The following is a 25,450-nucleotide window of genomic DNA, read 5'->3' on the forward strand; positions in this document are numbered from 1 at the left end:
CTATACCAATTTTAGGTCTTCATAAGAGACACTCAGGAAATACATACATAATTTTAAAGAAAATCACAACATTAAATTCAACATTGGCCACTTAAGCACCCAGATTCCTCAAGGTCTTTTGACAATCTAACTTTTAATGGCAATAGCTTCTTCAGGAGCACAAAGGAAAAACACAGTTCTTCTTTTGAGTACTTCATTCTAAACTATGAATTTTTTTTAAGACTTATAACCTTTCTTTTAATTTACAATAAATTTGGAGAAAGAAAATACAGACCATATTAATGGCATGAATCAAGCTGTAGATGTTCACCTTAACTGATATCAAAGTCTATTTTTATTTTTTAAAAAGGCCCCCAATTTCTTTTCTAATTATGTAAAAAATTACATTTGTTTTTAATCAAGTATTGAGGGCGAATAGGATATCAAAGTTTGTGCACCTAATTAACACACTTTAAAAATCTGTTTAGAATAGTGGTAGTAGCTCCATTACAGGAGGACAACTCTTTATCTTGCAAATATTTCCTAATTAGTATTCTAATGTTATTTCTCAATTCTTTTCTAAGTACCTATTTCACCTGCCAAACCACCACACTGTGACTCCTTATTAGTAACCAGTGAGGCAAAGTTTCTTCAACCTACAAAGATATTGTAACACAATTTTTTAAATTGTTACCTTTTTCACCAAACTCCAACATTATTAGGTCATCCCTCAGAGAACTGGTCTGTTCCTCAACTTTTCTCATCCTTTGCTGAAGTACCATGAATGTTTCAGAAGCTGTAGCATTGAAGCGGGCTGGAGAGAGGACTGGTCTGGACATTGTAGTTTACATATGCACCTGAGATTAAAGTCACAATATTAGTGTAGTTGGTTCTATTATTGTGCAGAATAGCCACTGCCCCTTCCTGTGGAGGATTATACATCCCTGTCCTGTTGAGCTTGGAAATGGCCATATGTCCTGCCTTGGTCAATTAAATGTGGGTAGAAGCTTTAAGAGCCAACTTGTCATTCATCATCACTTTTCCCTTCTCCATGCAATGAGCAACATCCCAGATAGGGCCTGCTCCATGTGCCAAGATCCCAGAGTAAAGATTACATGAGCAGAGCCATGGCCCATCCTTGACATACAGTGTGAGTGAGCAAGAAACTAATGTTGTTATAAGCTGCAGATTGTTAGGTAGTTTGTTACTGCAGCACAGTCTAGTCTAACCTGTCTGTTACTATTAGACATACACTAGGACCTATGACTTGGCTGAAGGAGTTATTACCTCTTTTCATTGCCAGCCATTTTCATTTTAACATATTCCCATCCAACCTTTCTGAAAACAAAACAAAACAACACTCTACAGTACTTGGATCTCCGAGCAGTTGTCATAAAATAGGTTTACCAACTACCTTGAAGCAGTGACTTTTAAAAAGAACTTGCAAACATAACTTCATAGCAAAGACTCTTTTACACTTACTGACATCAAATTTCCAGACTCCTCCCGCAAGACCACATGAGAGTAAATGAGAGTAGTGAGACTACTCTTTCAGGTATTAGTAACAGAAGCAGAATCAGCTTAGAAGAAGTCCCAACATTTAAACGAATCATGTGCTCAAAGTTCAATGACAAGATCATTGGTGGAAACTTTAAGGACATTTTCCTGCAACTCTATCCTGTACAGACAGTTCTATACTAATCAAACCATAAACCTTAAGCATCACTAGCAATAGTGTATCTGTATGAATGTGTTCACAAAGACCCCACCTGGGATATTCGTAATACAACTTTCTCTCCCACTTGCTGTGTGATTAGATGCCTCCCCGAGGTATCCCAGGCAATGGAAGTGGGGACTCCCTTAGGTTCAAGTCACTGAAGGTGGTCCCCAGGACCCAGGGAAGGAATTAAGGAAGTCTTAAAACTGGTGGCAGGATTTAAGGGGGCACCAGCGGAAAGGCTGATCTTCTTGCCAATGTAACACTGTTACAGCCACTGAGGACAGCTCTCTAACCACCTTCTGTCTTTCCCCCACTGGTCCCAGAGAACGGCCTGTTTCTCTCTTTTTACTTAAAACAAAACAAAACAAACCCCAAACAAACAAACACTTTACCGAGGAATAGTTGACAAATATAATTATATACATTTAAAGTGTACAACATGATGATTTTATAAACATATACCTTGTAGAATGGTTACCAAGATCAAAATAATTAACACATCCACATAATTAACAACCTCACATAGTTAACGTAAGTAACTTTTTTTCTTTGTGGTAAGAATACTTAAAGATCTACTCTCAGCAACTTTCAAGTATACAATACCATATTATTAACTATAGTCACCATGTTATACATTTGATCCTCAGAATGTTTTATTTGAAAAGGCAACCTGCAGAATGGGAGAAAATATTTGCAAACCGTATATCTGATAAAGGGTTAATATCCAAAATATATAAAGAACTCATACAACTCAGTAGCAAAGGAAGAAATAATCCAATTAAAAAATGGGCAGAGGGCCTAAATAGACATTTTTCTAAAGAAAATATACAGGTGGCCAACAGGTACATGAAACGATGCTCAACATCACCAGTCATCAGGGAAATGCAAATCGAAATCACAAGATAGTAGCTCACACCTGTTAGAATGGCTAGTTTTAAAAAGACAGATAACAAACGTTGGCAAGGATGTGGAGGAAAGGGAACCTTATGTACTGTTGGTGGGAATGTAAACTGGTACAGCCATAATGGAAAACAGTATGGAGGTTCCTCAAAAAATTAAAACTTGAACTACCATATGATCCAGCAACCCCACTCCTGGGTATATATCTGAAGGAACTAAAATCAATATCTTGAGATATCTGCATATCCATGTCCACTGCACCATTATTCACAATAGCCAAGAGATGGAAACAACCTAAACGTCCTTCAGTGGATGAACAGATAAAGATGTGGTATATATATATATATATATATATATATATATATATATATATATATATATATAGAATGTTATTCAGACACATGAGAGGAAATCCTGCCATTTGCAGGATGAATCTGGAGGGCATTATGCTAAGTGAAATAAGCTGGACAGAGAAAAAGCAGTGTGTGGTTATCACTTATATATGGACTCTAAAAACCAAACAAACAAAAAAATCTGATTTCATAGAAACAGAGAATAGAATGGTGGTTGTCAGGGGCTGGAAGATAGGGGAAATGGAATGATGTAGGTCAAAGGGTACAAATTTTCTTTTTATTCTTATTTTATGCTCCTGACCAAGATTTCTCTCCTTTGTGCTCCTCTATAAAACAGAATGCATTTCCGACACACATAACCTTTTTGAATTCTTTAGATTTTCTGTTAACAATCAGCTTAAGGACAGGGGGTAAAGAAGTTCTCTTCTATTAACTGCTTTTCATGCTTTCCAGTCATTCTTGAAGGGAATGACAAAAGTAGACACAGATATTAATAGAGTCTCTGGATACACAAAGATGTGAAGCAAGGTTCATCTACATTTCTGAAAAAAGCCAGGTTTGGAGTTTCCTGCTCAGGTTACCACATGGGCCAGGTTAGTGTGCCTCAGGTAACAGAAAGAAGAGCCTCGAAGACAAACCTTAGGGCTGGTTTTACTGCCATGAAAACAGGGCTAGGGTTGGGGGAACCACCAATAGTGTGGGGTGGGAAGAAAATAGAGAGGTAACAGTGAAGAAACACCAGATGGGTTTACCCTCCATTCCATTTTCTGTCACCTGCTGTCTGGCTACTGCCAACATAGAAATAAACCAGGCCTGGGGTTGGGACAAAAAGTATGGAAAGGGTGTTTAATGGGGTTTGTGACAGGCAGTTGGCTCCTTTGTCCTACCTCCAAAAGAAGTTGAAAAGTTCATGTCTCCACCCTCCCTTACAGCTGGAACATCCATGTCACATATCCTGGCCAGTGAGACTTTAGGCAGAAGTTTGCAAGAAGCTTCTGGGAAGACTTTTTTTTCTGATAAAAAGAACAGAAATGATGGCACCTGTCCTTTCCTTCCCCTGTATGATGCCCGGAGCTCTGAGGGCTCTCTTTAAGTCAGCCATGCAGTACCTCACTGTTAAATGTAAACAAAGAGTCGGGGATCCCCAGCATCTGAGAAACAAGGAAAAGGCCAGAGAAGCTCAGATTAACCTGACTTTTTGAAATAAAACTAGTAAACTCCAAATTTTGCTTATGTGAGAAATATAAACTTTTGTTTAGTCACACATTCCTGTTGCTTGCAACAAAAGCAGTCCTGGAATACATAGTAGTCCCAGATAATAGTTGGTAGAGAAATAGGAAGAAGGAGGAGGTAAAGAAAATGACAAGCGGTGCCGGAGGTGGGAGGGGAGGGCAATTTCTGTGGCAACTTGTTAGGCCCAGGGAGCTGGTTATAATATAAAGGACTGTCTAATTAATTTATGTCAGAAGTCAGATACATAATACTAACACAAATATAAAAGTTCATTTTTTGGGAAAAAATACAGAAAATGGAGTACAAGTTTCCCACATATTTTTAATAAGATGCAGATTCCCACCTAAACTTTTTTCGTGTAATTGTCGAAATGTCATAATTTTGCTGTTATTTCCCCAAGGTACCCAAAATAGATATAAAAGGCTTACATAACCTTACAAGGTATGTATGCGCATTCAGCCATAAAAACAAGATGGAAAACAACACAAATTAAATGGCTTCATTTTCTCAGAAAATAGAAAGTAAGTCTATATATGTTTAGGCAAGAACTTGATTGGCATCATCACTCACACCCACCTGAACCTGGTCTATACTTCAGTGTCTCGGGCTTCTGGAGAGAAAAAATACTCTCAAACAAAAAGGAAGAAGAAACTTGGCCCCCAGCCTCTGAGGGAGAGGAGGTTTATAGAAAATTCATCCTAAGGAGGGAGAGATCGAGGTGCCTGGGGCACTGACTGACGGTGGGCAGAGGATAAAGCTTTTGAGTGAAACACATGGTGTTGTCCTTGAAATATCCTCTTAGTCAATCAGTGAGGTTCAGGTCATCAAAGAAGTGGATTCAAAAACGAAACAAGACAATCTACCCTTTGAGGATTTATTACAAACAGGTCTCAGGGTTAGTTGAAAATTCTTCCCTACCCCCTCTCCACATGGGGAGAAAAACAATGTCAAGGTCAGGGGAGCCCTCAGAAACAAAAATGGAAGCAATGGTGACTCAGTAGCGAGAGCAGGACAGCCTTAATATCCACCAGGAAGTCCCTGAGTACCTGCGAGCCTGTTAAAGGAAGAGTAAAGTAAGAACTTGGGATCCAGTGAATCCGTTGAGTTGAGGCTTAGAGTCAGGAGAGATTCTCATTTTCGTTGCAGTTGCTCATACCCCTGCCTCTCCTCCCTCATCCGGCAGGTCCAAGCAAGGGTAACAGAAACACCATGCCTCCACACACAATCCGCAGGCCACCTGGAGGTCAGTGGCCGTAACTCTATGACTTCCATGCTCAGTAAACTTATAACTCTATATGTTATTAAGAAGTTACAGACTTTCAACTCTATCTATAACTTATGGGGATAGAAGCCATAACTCTTCTTAAAAGAAGAGAACTTCGCTCTAATTGCTAATATTCCAGCAAAGAGACTATAGCTTGAACATATCTGTGCTTTGCTGTTTTTGAAAGAGAGTAAATATCATTGAATGCAGCCTTGAACCTAAGCCCTGATGCTTGATAGCAACGATAATAAAAATAGGAAGATATAAGCTTTTATTTTTTAAAAAGTTAATTCACAATTACTTTCCGAAATATATCATTATCAAATTAATACAGTGCTGTCTCTGTTTAGGGAAAGTATTTCCAGAGAGCTCAGGTTACCTCACTGAAAGCATGGCATGAATAAGACCAATGTCATAAGTAATATACTAGTAAAAGCCAGGTGGCTTTGAAAAGGCAACACTTGCTTCTGTAAGCACAGGCTCCATTCTTATATCTGGCAATAGCTACAACTATATGCTGTTGGTTCCAAAGTAACAGGCCAGGAACTCAGTGTTGTTTACCACAATCACTGGAAAATAATTTGGTCAGAAATATTTTCTTCATTCACTCATATGTCCAATAAACGTTTCCTGAATGCCTACCATGAGCCAGAAACTGTTTTGACACCAGGGAATACAGCAATGATCGAAAGAGACTAACTCCCTGCCCTCCTGGAGCTTATATTCCAGTTGAAGAAATAAGTAAAATATATAGTTTGTTCACTGGTGATAAGTACAATGGAGAAAAAGTAGGAAAGAGGATGGGAGGGAGGCTGTGGTGCAGGCTTCCATTTTAAATACAGAGGTCAAAGGAAACCTCACTGAGATGACATTTAAGCAAAGACCTGGGAAGGAGGTACAGGAGTGACATCTGGATGGGACAGAAAGGTCCAGAAAGAGTGAACAGAGAGTGCAAGTCAGAAGGCCTGATGGGTCCACAAACAGTAAGGAGGTCAGTTTGACTGGGAGGCACAAAGTGAAGGAGAGAATAGTGGGAGGTAAGGTCAGAGAGTAATAACAGGACAGGTTACATAGAGCCTTAAAGGCTATTGTAAAGGTCTGCCTTTACTTCCAGAGCTATTGGAGGGTTTAGAGTGGAGAAGTGTTGTGATCTACCTTAACTTTTAACTGGATCAGCCTGCCTAGATGGTAGCCAGGCAGAGATGGTAGAAAGACAACAGCAAAGTAGGAAGACCAGTTGTAAAGCTACTACGATAACCCAAGGGAGATGCCACTGGCTAGGACCAGGGTGCTAGCAATGGAACAGTAAGAAGTGGTCAGAGTCCAGACATATTTTAAAGATAGGTTTGGTTGATAGATTAGATGAGAAAGGATGCATTGGAAGGATGCATTGGATGCCATTAACTGAGATAATGAAAGCCTTTAGGAAGAACAAGTTTCAGGAGGAAAGATCAAGAGCTGTTTTGGAAATGTTAAATTTAAAACACGAAAGATGCCCAATACCTGACTGAACTTGTAGATTTGGAGTCAGGGGAGAAAGGTGAACCTTTCTCCCCTGACTCCAAATAAGGGATATAAATTCTGAAGTTGTCAATATATACATGGCTTTTAAAGCCACGGAGATTGGATAACAGAGAACAGAAAAGATTCAAGGACCCAGTCCTGGGTGCTCCAAGATCAGTGTGGAGCATTCAAGCCAGACTAACCCGAGCTTCACCTCAGTAAGGTCAGATTCTTAATCATTTTCTATCTTCAGAGCCCAGACAGTACATGGGACATTGTGGGTGGCAAACAGCGGTATAGTTCAACAAAAACTTAACGTTGTTCCAGCCTAATTGGTAGGAGCTGGGGAAACAGCAATGAACGAATGTAAATTCCTGACACCTGCATTCAAACGAGTGGGCCAGGGAAGATAACCGGTGGCAAAACCATAAAATTAACGAAATGGCTTTCCCAGGAACCTATAACGCCAACCTAACATATAAATAAAGAAAAGTCGGACTGGGGCTTATGCGCGGCCCTCTCTGGTGGCTATCCTTCCCCCGCTGGAGCCAGGTCAATGCAAACCTCGCTCCTAAACGGTTTTCATCGGCATCCAGCGCAGAAGCGCCATTAATCAGGGTCCTGAGGTCCAGAGGGCAAGAGTAAACTCTGCCAGCTAGGGGAGAGGGCGGCAGGGAGAGATGACTGGGACCTTATCTGAACTGCCGACCCGCCCCCGCGGACTCCGGACCTCCCAGGGCCCCGCAGCCTCACCCCACAGTCCATCTGTCCGCCTGTGGCTCTGTCCTGAAGCAGGTGGGCTGGTTTCTATGGAACTAAGACAGCGCTTAAACCTACCCGCTCTCCCGCGCGGTAGCTCCCGTACACAGGCGCACCCGTGGCAGGGCATGCCGGGAATCACAGTTTTCCCGGCCCTGGAGGGCCCTCCGCCCCGGGCGGGACCCAGGCCTCTACCCGGGGGCGCGCACGGAGCACGCAGCCCCGTGACCCGGATGACAACAGATCTTCGTTGTGCTCGCGAGTGGGGCACGCCGGGATAGGTAGTTTCAGCCCACTCACGTCCCTGAGGTCCTGCAGCGTCCGCTTTGCGGAATTACCCGTCCCATGCCGGTGAGCGTGCGGAGTTTGGGTCATTTGACACATACCCTGCATCCAGTCAGAGTCCAAGAGAAGAAAATGTTTTGAGTTTTAGAAGGATGAAAGTATGAAGTAACTTATGAACGACAGGAAAATAAGATTTTGTTAATGAGCATAAAAAATGGTAAAAATACCGAGCTCAAACATTCTCATTGAAGAAAAAAACAAGCCCCTCTTCATCCTCATTCATCATGGCCAGACCGAGAGTAAAACACATGTCTGCCCCCTGGTTTTTTGTCTCTTCAGCATAATTTATTTCTTGCTTTGTCTACAGGTGAGTAGGTATTTCTGTTTGACTGTAAGTAGCTGTGAAATGAGAGAAAGCACCAAGAATAAAACTGCAGTCGTTTCTGAGTTTTGCTGTAAGACTGGGAATCCACACTTACTGGGAAGTCTTCTACAGTGAAAAGGCAACACGGCTTTGCTTTAGGTAGCTGGACAGAACACCTTTTACCAGCACCAGGGCAATTAATGTATTCTTCTCGTCTCTCTGGGGTTGCAGCTGAGAAGAACTTTAGCCCTCAAGTGAATGCAGTCAGATCCGAGATGAGTCCTCCTTTGCTTAACGAGTGGCTGGCTGAATTGATCTGGCAATTCTTATTCTGATAGATGAGACTCACGTGAGATGGAGAGAATGTCCAAACCACAGCTGTAAGGCATATTCATCAAACTGTAGGGCCATTCGCTGAAGGAGAAACGAGCATCGCAAACGTTATTCAGGTGAAGGGGCCAAATAAAGCTTTTAATATAAAAAGTGGGAGAGTATTTTAGAGCGTCAATGCAAAGAGCCAATTACTCGTAAGTTTTCTCTTGCAGTAACCTCTGATTTATGGATGAAGATGGGGGATATGTGTATGCACCTGGTAGATAATCTGCACACTTCAGTGTAATGAGAGTTTTCACCTTCTCCTTGACTCTCCATATTAAACAGCAGTCAGGGAGCCAATTGATTAAATTTAGTGTTTTTAATTTATTTTCCTCTGTCTACCATTTGGTAAACCACATTAGAACTTAAGTCAGGCAATTACAGAGTTAAAGAATCTGAAGTCGTCAATAAACTAATTCATCTGTTAGAGAAGGGGTTTCTGGACACCTGAGAATTTACTATATTAAAAGTCTGTTTTTTGTTTTGTTTTGTTTTTTTGTGGTACGCGGGCCTCTCACTGTTGTGGTCTCTCCCGTTGCGGAGCACAGGCTCCAGATATATAATATTATATATTATATATATATATATAATCTATATTTCTGTATCTATCTGTGTATATATATATATATATATATATGTTTTACATGTATGTAAATGTGTGGATATATAAACAAGACGTGAGTTCATACTGATATTCCCACTCAAATCCAGCACCACAGTTTATTCTAACTTTTGCCCTTTTCTTTTAACTTCTTTCTGTGACTGTGGGAAACCTGGCTTTCCTTATCCACAATACATCTACTTGTTTGTTCAACCCTAGTACACATATAAAGCAGTTTTAAAAATTGCTAATCCATACCGGATAAGAAACACATTTAAAACTAGAGCATGTTGCTTGGGCACAGATCTTTTTGTCTTTAGCCTTATAGCACCCAGTCCAAACACCGTTTTCCAAAGTTACTTGGGTCACTCCTTTCTTCTCCACCTGCTTCAGGGTGGCTATTTGATTTACTTGTAATACAGTTAGATTCATATGTCCCAGTCTGCATTCCAGCTTGTGTTCTGTCCAAATCCTGGTTGGTTTTATCTAATTTCCATACGGTAAAATGTACTATGTGTGGTGTACAGTCCAATGAGTTTCAGCAAATTATTAGAGTTTTCTATCTCCCACCACAGTTGTATACAGAAGTTTCCTCACCCTCAAAATTCCATCATTCTACCCCTTAATAGTCAACCCCTCCCCCCACCTCCCAGCCTCTGACAACTACTGATATGTTTTCCATACCCATCATTTTGCTTTTCCAAAATGTCAATGTTAATGCAGTCATACCCTTTGGGTCTGACCTCTTTCATTTAGCAAATGCATTTAAGATTTATCCATGTTGTTGCATGAATCAATAATTCATTTTTGGGCTTCCCTGGTGGCGCAGTGGTTGAGAGTCCACCTGCCGATGCAGGGGACATGGGTTCGTGCCCCGGTCCGGGAAGATCCCACATGCCGCAGAGCAGCTAAGCCCGTGAGCCATGGCCACTGAGCCTGCACGTCCGGAGCCTGTGCTCCGCAACGGGAGAGGCCACAACAGTGAGAGGCCCGCGTACCATAAAAAAAAAATCATTTATATAGCTGACTAGCATTCCACTGTATTGATATATCAGTTCGCTTATTCATTCACTGGTTGAAGGACATCTCAGTTGTTTCCAGTTTGGGGAGGTGGTTGTTAATAAAGCTTCTATAAATATTTGCATAGAAGTTTTTGTGTAAAAATAAAGTTTTCATATCTCTTGGATTAAACACTTAGGAGTGGGATTGCTGGATTATATATTAGATATATGTTTAAATTTGTAAGACACTGCCAAACTGCTTTCCACAGTGGCTCTACCATCTTGCATATACATCAACAATGTATGGCATTCCCAGTTGCTTCTCATCCTTGTCCACACTTGATAGTGTCAGTATTTTTTTTCTTTAGCCATTCTAGTAAGTGTGTAGTGGTATCTTGTGGCTTAGTTCACGTCTCCTCAGTGACTAATGATGTTGAACATATTTTCATATGTTTATTTGACATGAATGTATCTTTTATAATAATTTGTCTGTTCATACCTTTTGCCCATTTTAAAAATGGGGTGGTTTTTTTCTGATAACTTTTTTGAGATACAAGTCCTTTATCAAAATGTGATTTGACAACATTTTCTCTTAGTCTGTGGCTTGTCTTTTCATTCTCTGAACGGTGTTTTGCAGAGCAAAAGTTTTTAATTTTGATAGAACCAACTTACCAGTTTTTTTTTTCTTTTATGTATTGCTCTTTAGGTGTCATACCTAAAAATTCCTTGCCTAACCCTAGGTCATGCAGATTTTTTCCTAGGATTTCTTCTGGAAGTTGTACCATTTGGTGTTTTACTTTTAGGTCTATGATCTAGAGTTGTTTTTTTTTTTTTTTGCGGTTTGCGGGCCTCTCACTGTTGTGGCCTCCCCCGCTGCAGAACACAGGCTCCAGACACACAGGCTCAGCGGCCATGGCTCATGCGCCCAGCCGCTCCGTGGCACGTGGGACCCTCCCGGACCCGGGCATGAACCCGCGTCCCCCTCATTGGCAGGTGGACTCTCAATCACTGCACCACCAGGGAAGCCCTAGAGTTATTTTTTTTTAAATTAAGTGTGAGGTATAAGTTGTTTTGGTTTTGGTTATGGACATCCAATTATTCTAGCACTATTGTTGGAAAGATTATCCATCCTTTGTTTTAGTGCAACACTCTCTTTGGTTAGTGTAGTTTACAGTATTTCTTGAAATCAGAAAGCGTAGTCTTCCAACTTTGTTCTTCTTTTTCAACTTTATTTTGGCTATTCTAATTCTTTTGCCTTTCCCTAGAAATTTAAAAATCAACTTGTTGATACCTACAAAAAATTCTGCTAAGGTTTTGATGGGGAATATGCTGAATCTGTATATCAAGTTGGGGAGAATTTAGGATTAATATTATTGAGTCTATCAATCCACGAACATGATATATCTCTCTACTTATTTAAGTCTTCTTTGATTTATTTTATCAGTATTTTGTAGTTTTCAGCATATAGATCCTATTCATAGTTTGATTTATATCTATGTTTTCTTTTTTGGTGCTATTGTAAATATTGTTTTAAAAATTTTTAAATCCAAGTTAGTTTATAGAAATGTAATTGACTTTTGTATTTATCTCTTATCCTGTGACTTTGGTAAATTCACTTACTAGTTTTAGGAACTGTTTTTGCTATATTTGGGGGGATTTTCTATGTAAAAATCCTGTCATCTGTATATAGAGTATTTTCCCCCCTTACAATCTGAAATGACTTTATTTTTCTCACCTTGTTGCACTGGATAGGACTTTCACTGTGGTGTTGAGTAGGAGTGGTGAAAGGAGATTATCTTTACCATGTTCCCATTAAGTTTGATATTAGTTGTAGGTTTTTTATGGTTATCCTTTATCAGGTTAAGGAATTTTCCTTCCATTTCTAGTTTGTTGAGAGTTTTTATTATGAAGAGTTGTTGAATTTTGTCAAATGCTATTGAGATAATCATGTTTTGTTTTGTTTTGTTTCTTCTTTGGTCTGGTAATGTGGTGAATTACACTGTGTTTTCAGAAGTTGAACCAACCTTGTATTCCTAGGTTTTGCCCAACTTGGTCATTCTGTATTATTTTTGTTATATATGCCTAGATTTGATTTGCTAATAGTTTTTCTTTTAATTTTTATTTTATATTGGACTATAGTTGATTTACAATGTTATGTTACTTTCAGGTGTACACAAAGTGATTCAGTTATACATATACGTATATTTATTCTTTTTCAGATTCTTTTCCCATATAGGTTATTACAGAATATTGAGTAGAGTTCCCTGTGCTATACAGTGGGTCCTTATTGATTATCTATTTTCTTTTTGTTTTTGTTTTGTTATGTTTTTTTCCGGTATGTGGACCTCTCACTGTTGTGGCCTCTCCCACTGCGGAGGACAGGCTCCGGACGCTCAGGCCCAGCGGCCATGGCTCACGGGCCCAGCTGCTCTGTGGCATGTGGGATCTTCCTGAACTGGGGCACGAACCTGTATCCCCTGCATCGGCAGGCGGACTCTCAACCACTGCACCACCAGGGAAGCCCTGATTATCTATTTTATATTTATTAGTGTGTATATGTTAATCCCAACCTCCTAATTTATCCCTCCCTGCAACCTTTTCCCTTTGGTAACCATAAGTTTGTTTTCTAAGTCTGTGAGTGTTTCTGTTTTGTAAATAAGTTCATTTGTATCATCTTTTCAGATTCCACATATAAGTGATATCATATGATATTTGTCTTTCTCTGTCTGACTTACTTCACTTAGTATGATAATCTTTAGGCCCATGCACGTTGCTGCAAATGGCATTATTTCGTTCGTTTTTATGGCTGAATAATATTCTATTTATATATGTACCATATCTTATTGCTAATAGTTTATTGAGGATTTTTGTATCTATGTTTGTGGTGGGGATACTGGTATTTATTTTCAGTTTATTGTAATGTGTTTGGTTGTGATATTAGGATAATCCTAGCAGTATAAAATACATGAGAAGTGTTTCCTCTTCTTATATTTTTTGAAAGGGATTATTTAGAATTGATATTATTTCTTCCTTAAGTGTTTTTTAGAATTTGCCAGTGAACATTTGGGCCTGGAGTTTTCTCTGTTGTAAGGTTTTTAACTACAAATTCAGTTTCTTTAATAGCTATAGGACTAGTTTTTTTTATCTTTTTTCTTTCCTTTTTTTTCTTGGTATTGCAGTGATTTTTAGTGAGTTTAAGTAATTTTTGTCTTTTAATAATTGGTCTCATTTATCTGAGTTGATTTATAGGCATAGAGTTGTTTGCAGTCTTCTTTTATTATCCTTTTATTCTCTATAGGATCTGTTGTGATAGTTCCTCTTTCATTCCTAATATTGGAAATTTTTGTCTTCTGTCTGTTTTCTTGGTCAGTATGGCTAGAGGTTAATCAATTTTATTGATTTTTTTTCAAAGAACAAGCTTTTGGTTTCATTGATTCTCTCTATTGATTTTCTGTTTTCAAATTTATTGATTTTTTTCTCTCATGTTTATTATTTAAACCAGAACATTTTCAAGAATAAAAAGGGGGTACTATTAATAATTAAACCAAGATAAAAAGCACAAACTGGAAATGTTCCAGGAAAACCAGGGTGTATGTTCACTCTGCCTATAGGATACGTGGTATGGGGAAAATGGTAGCTGGGAACCTCTGTGGGAATAAAACTTTACAGTGTATACCTTTTAGTATTATTTTCATTTTTAATAATTTGAATGTATAACCTATTAAAAATAAAATAAATGTACTTCTTTAAATATCTGGCATAAAGTAAGATCTCAGTGTATGCTGTTGAAAAAACGAATGAATCAGTCAGTTAGTTAGCATCGGTGATTACCTGAGTTTCATTGGAAAAAGTGGGATAATCATTATATATCCAACTCTGAAAGTCTACAACATATGTATCAGAATTGAATGATTAGTTTGCTCTGTATTCCTAACCTGCAGGATTGGTGACATGAATATTATCATCTCAGACTTGGTTATATTGTTCTCATTATTTATATCTTTCTTTGCCTGTTTTTTATTTATTTGAAACATCTTACATATGAAGAAAGAGTAAACTGCAACTTACTGTAGAAAATCGGGAGAAAAGAAAGGGGCATCATTGAGGTCCTGCAGAGGGCATCATTGAGGGTTTCCTCAGCACTGTTCCTTTTCCTCAGAACCTGTGCCTCATCTCCAGGGTTACTGTGGGGATTTCCATTTTCATACTTTGTTCTGTATATATGTCTCCAGCACAGCCAGAGTCTTTTCCACATAATTTTTGGACAAGAGAAGCTGCACAGTAATGGGAAAATTGATGAGAAATAAAATTTGTAAAGTGGTTATTTAGAATTCAATGGGTGAAATGTTATAACTGCAGCAAGGACCTTAGTTCAGTTGTTTCTGAAATTTAGCTGCATTATTGTATATTCAGTACCTCCTTGAGTTCCGTGAGTCAATAAATCATATGAATAGAATAAAATTTTTATTTATGGAATGAAAAAGGTTCTTAAGGAACTGATCTGATAAGTTAAATGTAAGTAGTGAATTCAGATAAGTGTTACTATAAATAATAAGAATGCTCCTATTTTTAATAATCAAAGATTAACTCAGCCCTTCAAAACACAAGGCTCTGGAATGAGCTACAGGTCAGTATTACAACAGGAATGTGTCTCATCTAAAATATAGGAAATTTCAGGTGGGTGAAAAAGGTGGAAATCAAAATAATGTTTTACCCAGACATTGAATTCTAAACAGCCAATTTATAGATATTATTTCTCAGAATCTGTTCCATTATTGCTAAGGTTCTATGATTCCTTTATAGACCTCTCATAATTATATTTGGACAGAGATGACACCTTGTTACAATAGTGACAATCCCTACAGAATATAAATATATGTATTCCACTAAAAACATTCAAATCGAGATCAAGGTATCACATGGATATCTCAGTGAAACAATGATCAAATGGTAAAAGGTTAAATCTTTATAAAACACTATTTAATAAGATTATATGACAAAGTAGAACTGTTTCTCCTCTGGCACTCAACAAACAGAAAAATCCGTATTCACATTGCTTTCTTCTCTGTTTCCTCCATAACAATCAGTACTGAAAACCCACAAAGATAGTAAATTCAGTCAAACATATTGATGATAAAATCAAGCTTGTATATTAGCTCTAAAGTGGATACTGTCTCTTGAAACCTTTGACAACTTGGCTGGTTTCATTTTCTACCCCCATGTATTCTCTTCCTGGAAAGCGTCCTGACTTCTTAAAATAACTGTTCGTGGAAAACATTCTCTCTAGATACAGTGCTATGAAGATATAATATTTTTCCTTATATAAACTCAACAGCTTAATAAAGTCAAAAGGACTACTATTTAATATGATAATGAAGAAATTGAGTTCATATATTCCTTATTCTAGAATTACAGTATTAAAGATTTTTCTTAAACAGAAATCTATCTTTGTTCTAGAAATATTAACCAATATGCCTGACTCTTTAGCTGTATGATCTTGGGAAAGTTACTAGACTCTCCGTACTTTAGTTTCCATATTTGTAAAGTAGAGAGGATTAAGTAAGTTTATAATACCACCAGGATACAATTGTCTATAGGTCTCTCACATTTCTCTATGACTTGTGAAGAAAGACACTGATTGCCCTTTCTCTGGACTCTCTTCTCAAGAATATTTTTAGAGGGAAAATAGAGATAGAGTCTGCCTCTGGAGCAAAGGGAAGGCTTGCTTACCATCCATTATAAAAGATTTGGATTCCCAAAGCTCAGGGATCCCTTCCTGTAATACCATCCACTTCATATGCAATGAGGCCCCTCTGGTAATTTGAGGAAAAGGGAACTAATTCAAACATGCTGATCCTTATGCTGCTTGCTATGTCCAGAGTAACAAAGTCCTTTGTCTCTTACCCAGGAGTCTCGTGTCTCTGTCAGCATCCATGAAACTGTGGCAGAATAACTTGTTAGCTTGAAAGTAGGGTAAAATCTGAGACCCTTTACAGTTTTTGGCACATATGACAGTCTTGGAGTCTGGAATGTAGAAAATGTTCAACAAATATTAATATTTATCACCATCAACATTATTTAGCATCAAAAATACTAAGATTTGACCTAGCAATTATACTTCTGGGAATTTGTCAGGCTGAAAGTTGTGAGATATGTGTAAAGTGCTAGATATTAATTGTAAATTTTTAATAAAAATTGGAATAAACATAAATGACCATCCTATAAAAATGCTATCACCACAGTAATACCATCAAACACAGCCATTCTAAAACTCAGTGGCATAAAGCCAAGCATTTATTTTCACACTCGTGATGTCTGTAAGTTGGCTGGGAAAACTCTGCTCCATGTGTCCCCTTCTGGGGCCCAGGCAAAAGGGGGTAGTGACTATCTGGGGCATACTCTTCTTGGGAATGACGGAAGAACAAGAGGGCAAGCCCAATTGCACAAGCACGTTTCAAGCCTCTGCTTGTGTCATATCTGATAATATCCTAATGGTCAAAGCAAGTAACACAGCCAAGCCCAAAGTCAAGACATGGGAAATTATACCAAGACCACCACAAAGCCATGGTGAGGATGTTCAATGTACTATAGAAGAGTGAAAGATTGGAATCCACAATTTACTCTACCATAATCAATAGGAAAGTGGCTAACTAAATACAGTGTATTCATACTAAGCAGCCATCAGAAAGAATGAGTGAATCTGAATGTTCTAAAATGGAAAATGTATACAATACATTACTGAATGAAAAGGACAAATTGTGAGATATGCATACGATCCTATTTTCATTTAAAAGAAAAACCTGTATTTATTTTATATGGACAATAAAGAGCTTGCATAGATGCACAAACCATTAGTATTTATCTTCAGGATTGGAATTGGGAGATGAGGGATAAATTCCTTCCACTTTATGCTTTATGCACTTTTGTATTATTAGAAAAAATGTTTTATAAATATGTTTTACTTTTGTAATAAAAAACCTGATACAGATAAGACAAAAATACTAAAAGAAAATGACAAAAATGTTTTTAGCTTCCAGGTATTTTTTAGTTGATGACTCATTTTCCATTCCCTTTCCCCAATATACATAAGAATAAAATAATTCTCATACCTAGAAGATTTTGGTCTCAGATCCTGCCCCTACAAAACTTCATTCTGCTTCAGAAATGATTTGTTTCATTCCACATAATCACCTTTAGACTTATGTGATACATTTTGATACTGTTGGGTCTCTCGGTAGAGCAGAGAATTCCTAATAATATTTAAGGATTTTCTGAGTTTCTTGACATTTATTTCAGATATGTAGTTTTTCTGTTTTAAAATTCCCATTTGGTTCTTTTTTTATTATTACTATAGTTTCTATTTCTTTATTTTTAAAAATAAATTTCTTTATTTCTTTCTTTATTTTTGGCTGAGGTGGGTCTTCGTTGCTGCACCCAGGCTTTCTCTAGCTGTGGCGAGTGGGGGGCTACTCTTCGTTGTGGTGCATGGGCTTCTCGTTTCAGTGGCTTCTCTTGTTGCAGAGCATGGGCTCTAGGCGCACGTGCTTCAGTACTTGTGGCACGTGGCCTCAGTACTTGTGGCTCGCGGGCTCTAGAGCTCAGGCTCAGTAGATGTGGTGCACGGACTTAGTTGCCCCACGGCATGTGGGATCTTCCCGGACCAGGGCCTGAACCCGTGGCCCGAACCCGTGTCCCCTGCATTGGCAAGAGGGTTCTTAACAACTGCGCCACCGGGGAAGCCCTAGTTTCTATTTCTTAGTTGAGAAGATCTCTATCTTTCATCCATTTCAAGTGTTTACCTTTACCACATGGTGTATTGTTAAAATAGCTACTTTAGAATCTTTGTCTGATGTTTCCACCATCTGTATCAAGAGCCAGCACACTGAAGCCTGTAAACCAAATCCAACATATTGTCTGGTATTGTTTGGTTCATGAGCAAAGAATTGTTTTCACACTACAGTTTTAACCAAAGCTAAACTTTTAAATGGTTGGGAAAAAATTTTTAAAGGCTAATATTTTGTGATGTGAAAATTACATGAAATTAAAATTTCACTTTCCATAAATAGAAATTTATTGGAACACAGCCATGCTTATTCATCTACATATTGTATGTAACTGCCTTTGTACCACAATGACAGAGCGGAGTTGTTGTGACAGAGATCATATGGCCCAAATAACCGAAAATATTCCTTCCATTTGGCTGTTTACATAAAAAGTTTGCACCTGATCTGGGTTATCTCAGGCTTTGCATCTGTTGAGTGTCTTTTCCATTAAGAATTGGCCACATGTTCCTAGTTTTTTGTATGTTGAGTAATTTTGGATTGTGTTCTGGACATTTTGAATAATATATAGTGAGACTCTAGGACCTGTTAAAGTCCTCTGGAGAATGTTGATTACTTTTTGATTTAACAGAAATCCACCTAGTTAGGTTCACACTTTAAGCTCTGTCTCAACTTCTGTGGGAGTGACTCCAATATCATTTCAATTTTTGAAGGCTTTTCTATGCTACTTCACATCTATTCATGTGTGTACAGCTCGGTGGTGAGCTTGTGACTTATGTTGGTTCATACACAAAACCAAATGATCTCCTTTAGCTCTCTCCTCTCTGATATTTCCATCATTTTCTCCAACTTTTTAGGACCCATTTTCCAAGTCTTCCGACTAGAAAGATTGTATTTCTCTCAGAGTTATAGTTGCCCATGGTACTGCACAGTTACACACAACTGGAGTTTTCCTTAGCTTAACACCAGCAGATAAAAGAGAAAAAGAAAAAAAGAAGAAGAAAGGAAAATTAACCCCTGCACAGGCCATTCTTCAAATTTTGAATCCTCTCCATGGTCCACATGTTATTTTTCTCCCTGAAATCCCCAGGTAGTTGCTATTCATATACTGTCCATGGTTTATATTTGTATAAGGTTTTAGCTCCTGCATGGAATTAAGGGGTTGAGATTTCCAGGGCATAAACACATCCTAAGCAATATCTTAATAATCCATATAGCACTATTTGGTAATAATTTTGCTCTAAAATTTTGGACTTCGTGGGATTCAGAATATGCAAAAGGCAATATCATGTTTGATTTACCCAAGACCATCAATCCTCATGAATCCTGAGAATCTATACTAGAATGTAACAGGTGAATGAATTCCCATGATGAATCCTCATTGACCTGGGTGAAGAGGTTTACAGACCATGATAAATCCAAGTGGACTCAAACTATTTATTCTGGAAGATTTAATATGAGGTGTTTTGTGGTCAGTCAGTGAGGCCAGGACTCTTATTTGCAAGTGACAAGAGGAAGAGAAGAAGAAAATATTTTTTTACAAGTCCAGGGAGGATTTAGTGTGGTAGAAAGACCAATGCCCCCCCCCAAAGATGTCCACATCCTAATCCCCAGCACCTGTGAATCTGTTACCTTGCATGGCAAAAGGAACTTCACAGATGAAGATCTTGTCATGGAGAGATTCTCCTGGATTTTCTGGGTCCAAGTAATCACAAGGGACTTTATAAGGGAAAGAGGAAGGCAGGAATGTCAGAATTATAGAAGAAGATGACATAATGGAAGCAGGGTTCAGAGAGAGAGAGAGAGAGAGCTTTGAAAATGGAGGAAAGGGCCATGAGCCAAAGAATTCAGGTAGCCTCTAGAATCTGGAAAAAGCAAGGAACCAGATTCTCCTCTAGAGTCTCCAGAAGGAATAAATCCTGTCAATAACTTGACTTTAGCCCAGTGACACTGATTTTGGATTTCTGCCCTCCAGAACTGTAAGGTAATAAATTATATTGTCTTGAGCAACTAAATTTGTAGCAATTTGTTATGGCAGCAATAGGAAACTAATACAGTTAGCTCAGCGACAAAACGGATCCATTGACTTAAATTATTATTAGCAAGGCTAGGGCCCAACTCCTCCCTCTCTCTCCCTCCCTCCCCCCCAACTTCCACCAACTTACCCTTCCTTCTGTTTATCTCTACTTGACCTCACTTCTATTGCAGATACAGGCTTTTCCCACATGGTAAGGAACATGGCTGTAAGCAGCACCAATTTCACCTCTTTCACCTCTTTGGAGTCAAATGGGACTTTATGCCCTAGAGCCATTTAGAATCTCAGATGAGGACTTTAATTGGCTTGGCTAGGGTCAGGCGCCCAACCATTGAACCAATTATCCCAATAAATGGAAGAGGGAATAATGATAAGCCAGAACTGCCTGAGTTACCTGCAGAGCCCTCCCCCGCAACTATGTGGAAGGTAATGAAATGGCAGTCCCACTAGAAGCACATGGAAAAAGTAACAAATTCTCCGAAGGAGAAAGGGGTGCATTCAGACAAAGTGAACAAATGTCCATGACAGCTAGTCATTTTACTAGCTAGAACCAGCAAGGATAATGTCAATACATAAACCTGAATTTCCATTGAGATTACCAACTAAGACCACAGTCCATCTCCTTTTCTATCAACGTGGCTGCACTCACTTGCTCACATCCCCAGATGCTCAGTTAATGTTAGATTTTGTGTTAAGTGAAAGTAAACTGAAAATAACAGTGACTTAAATAAGATGGTGTTGGGGGAGGGATTGTTTCTCGGTCATGTAAATGAAATCAGGAGGTGGACAGTTCAGGGCTGGCAGATGCTCCTTGGTGCCAGGGTTCTAGACATTTCTTGTCTACCATCCTTAAAAGGGACTTCCACGTTATGGTTCCAGATGGTTCCTCAGGCTCTAACCATAATTTTTGTACCGCACAAGGCAGAAAAGAAGAAATAAAGAGGAGCACCTCCCCTTCCTAAAGATATTCCCTAGAAGTTAAACTCATCCAGTTGATCAAAATATAGTCACATAGCCTCGTTCTCAAGCCACAGGCTTATTTCCTGAAAGCTACTGGAAAATATTTTTTAACATCGTTATTGGAATATAATTGCTTTACAATGTTGTGTTAGTTTCTGCTGTATACCAAAGTGAATCAGTTACATGCATACATATATCCCCATATCCCCTCCCTCTTGCACCTCCCTCCCACCCTCCCTATCCCACCCATCTAGGTGGTCAAAAAGCACCGACCTGATCTCCCTGTGCTATGCAGCTTCTTCCCACTAACTATTTTACATTTGGTAGTGTATATACATCAATGCTACTCTTTCACTTTGTCCCAGCTTACCCTTCCCCCTCCCCATGTTCTCAAGTCCATTCTCTATGTCTGTCTTTATTCCTGTCCTGCCCCTAGGTTCAACAGAACAATTTTCTTTTTTAGATTCCATATATATGTGTTAGAATACGGTATCTGTTTGTTTTTTTAACAACTTTATTGGAGTACAATTGCCCCAAAATGGTGCATTAGTTTCTGCTTTATAACAAAGTGAGTCATCTATACATATACACATATCCCCATATCTCCTCCCTCTTGCATCTCCCTCCCATTGTTTTTTCTGTTTCTGACTTACTTTACTCTGTATGACAGACTCTAGGTCCATCCACCTCCCTACAAATAACTCAATTTCATTTCTTTTTATGGCTGAGTAATATTCCATTGTATATATGTGCCACATTTTCTTTATCCATTCATCTGTTGATGGACATTTAGATTGCTTCCATGTCCTGGTTATTGTAAATAGTGCTTCAATGAACATTGTGGTACATGTCTCTCTTTTTAAAAAAAAATCTTTATTGGAGTATAATTGCTTTACATGTTGTGTTAGTTTCTGTTGTACAAAAAAGTGCATCCACTATATGCATACGTATATCCCCATATCCCCTCCCTCTTGTGTCTCCCTCCCACCCTCCTCATCCAACCCCTCTAGGTGGTCGCAAAGAACCAAGCTGATCTCCCTGTTCTATGCAGCTCCTTCCCACTACCTATCTGATTTACAGTTGGTAGTGTATATATGTCATTGCCACTCTCTCACTTCGGGTCAGCTTACACTTCCCCCTCCCTGTATCCTCAAGTCCATACTCTAGTAGGTCTGTGTCTTTATTCCTGTCTTGCCCCTAGGTTCTTCATGACCATTGTTTTTTTTTTTTTTTTTTTTTTTTTTTTAGCTTCCATACGTATGTGTTAGCATATGGTATTTGATTTTCTCTTTCTGACTTACTTCACGTTGTATGACAGACTCTAGGTCCATCCACCTCACTACAAATAACTCAATTTCATTTCTTTTTATGGCTGAGTAATATTCCATTGTATTTATGTGCCACATCTTCTTTATCCATTCATCTGTCGATGGACACTTAGGTTGCTTCCATGTCCTGGCTATTATAAATAGAGATGCAATGAACATTGTCGTATATGACTCTTTTTGAATTATGGTTTCTCAGGGTATTTGCCCTGTAGTGGGATTGCTGGGTCATATGGTAGTTCTATTTTTAGTTTTTAAGGAACCTCCATACTGTTCTCCATAGTGGCTGTATCAATTTACATTCCCACCAACAGTGCAAGAGTGTTCCCTTTTCTCCACACCCTCTCCAGCATTTATAGTTTGTAAATATTTTGATGATGGCCATTCTGACTCGTGTCAGGTGATACCTCATTATAGTTTTGATTTGCATTTCTCTAATGATTAGTGATGTTGAGCATCTTTTCATGTGTTTGTTGTCCATCTGTATTTCTTCTTTGGAGAAGTGTCTACTTAGGTCTTCTGCCCACTTTTGGATTGGGTTGTTTGTTTTTTTGATATTGAGCTGCATGAGCTGCTTGTATATTTTGGAGGTTAATCCTTTGTCAGTTGCATCATTTGCAAATATTTTCTCCTTTTCTGAGGGTGGTTTTTTTGTCTTGTTTAAGGTTTCCTTTACTGTGCAAAAGCTTTGAAGTTTCATTAGGTCCCATTTGTTTATTTTTGTTTTTATTTCCATTTCCCTAGGAAGTGGGTCAAAAAGGGTCTTGCTGTGATGTGTGTCATAGAGTGTTCTGTCTATGTTTTCCACTAAGAGTTTGATAGTTTCTGGCCTTACATTTAGGTCTTTAATCCACTTTGAGTTTATTTTTGTGTATGGTGTTAGGGAGTGTTCTAATTTCATTCTTTGACATGTAGCTCTCCTGTTTTCCCAGCACCACTTATTTAAGAGGCTATCTTTTATCCATTGTATAATCTTGTCTCCTTTATCAAAAATGTGACCATATGTCCTTGGGTTTATCTCTGGGCTTTCTATCCTGTTCCATTGATTTATATTTCTGTTTTTGTGCCAGTACCATTGTGTCTTGATTACTATACCTTTGTAGTATAGTCTGAAGTCCAGGAGCCTGATTCCTCCAGCTCCATTTTTCTTTCTCAAGATTTCTTTGGCTATTTGGAGTCTTTTGTGTTTCCATACAAACTGTGAAATTTTTTGTTCTAGTTCTGTGAAAAATGCCATTGGTAGTTTGATAGGGATTGCATTGAATATGTAGATTGCCTTGGGTAATAGAGTCATTTTCACAATATTGATTCTTTCAATCCAAGAACATGGTATATCTCTCCATCTGTTTGTATCATCCTTAATTTCTGTCATCAGTGTCTTATAGATTTCTGCATACAGGTCTTTTTTCCCCTTAGGTAGGTTCATTCCTAGGTATTTTATTCTTTTTGTTGCAGTGGTAAATGGGAGTGTTTCCTTAATTTCTCTTTTATAATTTTCATCATTAGTGTATAGGAATGCATGAGACTTCTGTGCATTAATTTTGTATCCTGCTCCTTTACCAAATTCACTGATTTGCCCTAGAAGTTTTCTGCTCGCATCTTTAGGATTCTGTATGTATAGTATCATGTCATCTGCAAATAGTGACAACTTTACTTCTTCTTTTCCCATTTGCATTCCTTTTATTTCTTTTTCTTCTCTGATTGCTGTGGCTAAAACTTCCAAAACTATGTTGAATAATAGTAGTGAGAGTGGGCGACCTTGTCTTGTTCCTGATCTTAATGGAAATGGTTTCAGTTTTTCACCATTGAGGACGATGTTGGCTGTGGGTTTGTCATATATGGCCTTTATTATGTTGAGGTAAGTTTCCTCTATGCCTATTTTCTGGAGGGTTTTTATCATAAATGGGTGTTGAATTTTGTCAAAAGCATTTTCTGTATCTATTGAGATTATCATATGATTTTTCTCCTTCAGTTTGTTAGTATGTTTTATCACATTGATTGATTTGTGTATACTGAAGAAACCTTGCATTCCTGGGATAAACCTCACTTGATCCTGGTGTATGATTCTTTTAATGTGTTGTTGGATTCTGTTTGCTAGTATTTTGTTGAGGATTTTTCATCTATGTTCATCAGTGATTTTGGCCTGTAGTTTTCTTTTTTTGTGACATCTTTGATTTTGGTATCAGGGTGATGGTGGCCTTGTAGAATGAGTTTGGGGGTGTTCCTCCCTCTGCTCTATTTTGGAAGAGTTTGAGAAAGATAGGTGTTAGCTCTTCTCTTGCCTTGCCGGAGCACCAAGATCCTGACAGCCACATGGCTCAGAAGAAAAGGAAGGGGCTTCTTAGTGTGTGGAAACTTTTCCCTCTTCACAGCTGCCTCCCAGAGGTACAGGTCCCATCCCTATTCTTTTGTCTCTGATTTTCTTTTTTCTTTTGCCCTACCCAGGTATATGGGGATTTTCTTGCCTTTTGAGAAGTCTGAGGTCTTCTGCCGGCATTCAGTAGGTGTTCTATCAGAGTTGTTCCAAATGTAGATGTATTTTTTTATGTATTTATGAGGAGGAAGGTGATCTCCACGTCTTACTCCTCTGTCTTCTTGAAGGTCTCCAGCTGGAAAATAATTGAACTTGAGGGAGAAAAACTTTCTAGATTTGTAACTTTGGGAAGTCATAATCTAAGACTCAGTTTGAATTTGAGGGTGTGACAGTTAAAATAATTTTTAACTAAAAAAACACATTATTTCTCTTAGTTTGTAATGGAATGTTCAGAATGTTCTGAACTGATTGTTTTCCATGTCTCTTATCTCTCTTTAGATATTGTAATTGGGTGACTAGCTTCAATACTTTCCTCTAATGGCCATTTGAAATGGCACTGTTGACCTCCACTTTGCAGAATCCCAATGGCTTTTATTTGCCACCATTCCTCCCGACCTCTGTGCAGATATGACCCCATTATCACCCTTATCCTTTTGGACATACTCTCTTCACTTGAATTTTAGAATGGAGCACTCCAA

At 38.5% G+C, this 25,450-nt stretch overlaps 1 pseudogene across 1 annotated transcript in view; it reads right to left on the reverse strand.

The window, feature by feature from the left end:
- The window catches only part of LOC308608046 (coiled-coil domain-containing protein 150-like), a 102,999-nt pseudogene extending 95,193 nt beyond the window's left edge, over nt 1-7,806 (reverse strand). Inside the window, exons 1-2 of the transcript in view lie at nt 7,790-7,806; nt 654-836 (exon numbers count right to left, since the gene is read on the reverse strand). The product of the transcript in view is annotated as a coiled-coil domain-containing protein 150-like (transcript). The remainder of the gene's footprint in view (nt 1-653; nt 837-7,789) is intronic.
- Nucleotides 7,807-25,450: the final 17,644 nt, after the last annotated feature.

This window comes from Mesoplodon bidens (assembly GCF_964165515.1).
Source record: "Mesoplodon bidens genome assembly, chromosome: 20".
Lineage (NCBI taxonomy): Eukaryota > Metazoa > Chordata > Mammalia > Artiodactyla > Ziphiidae > Mesoplodon > Mesoplodon bidens.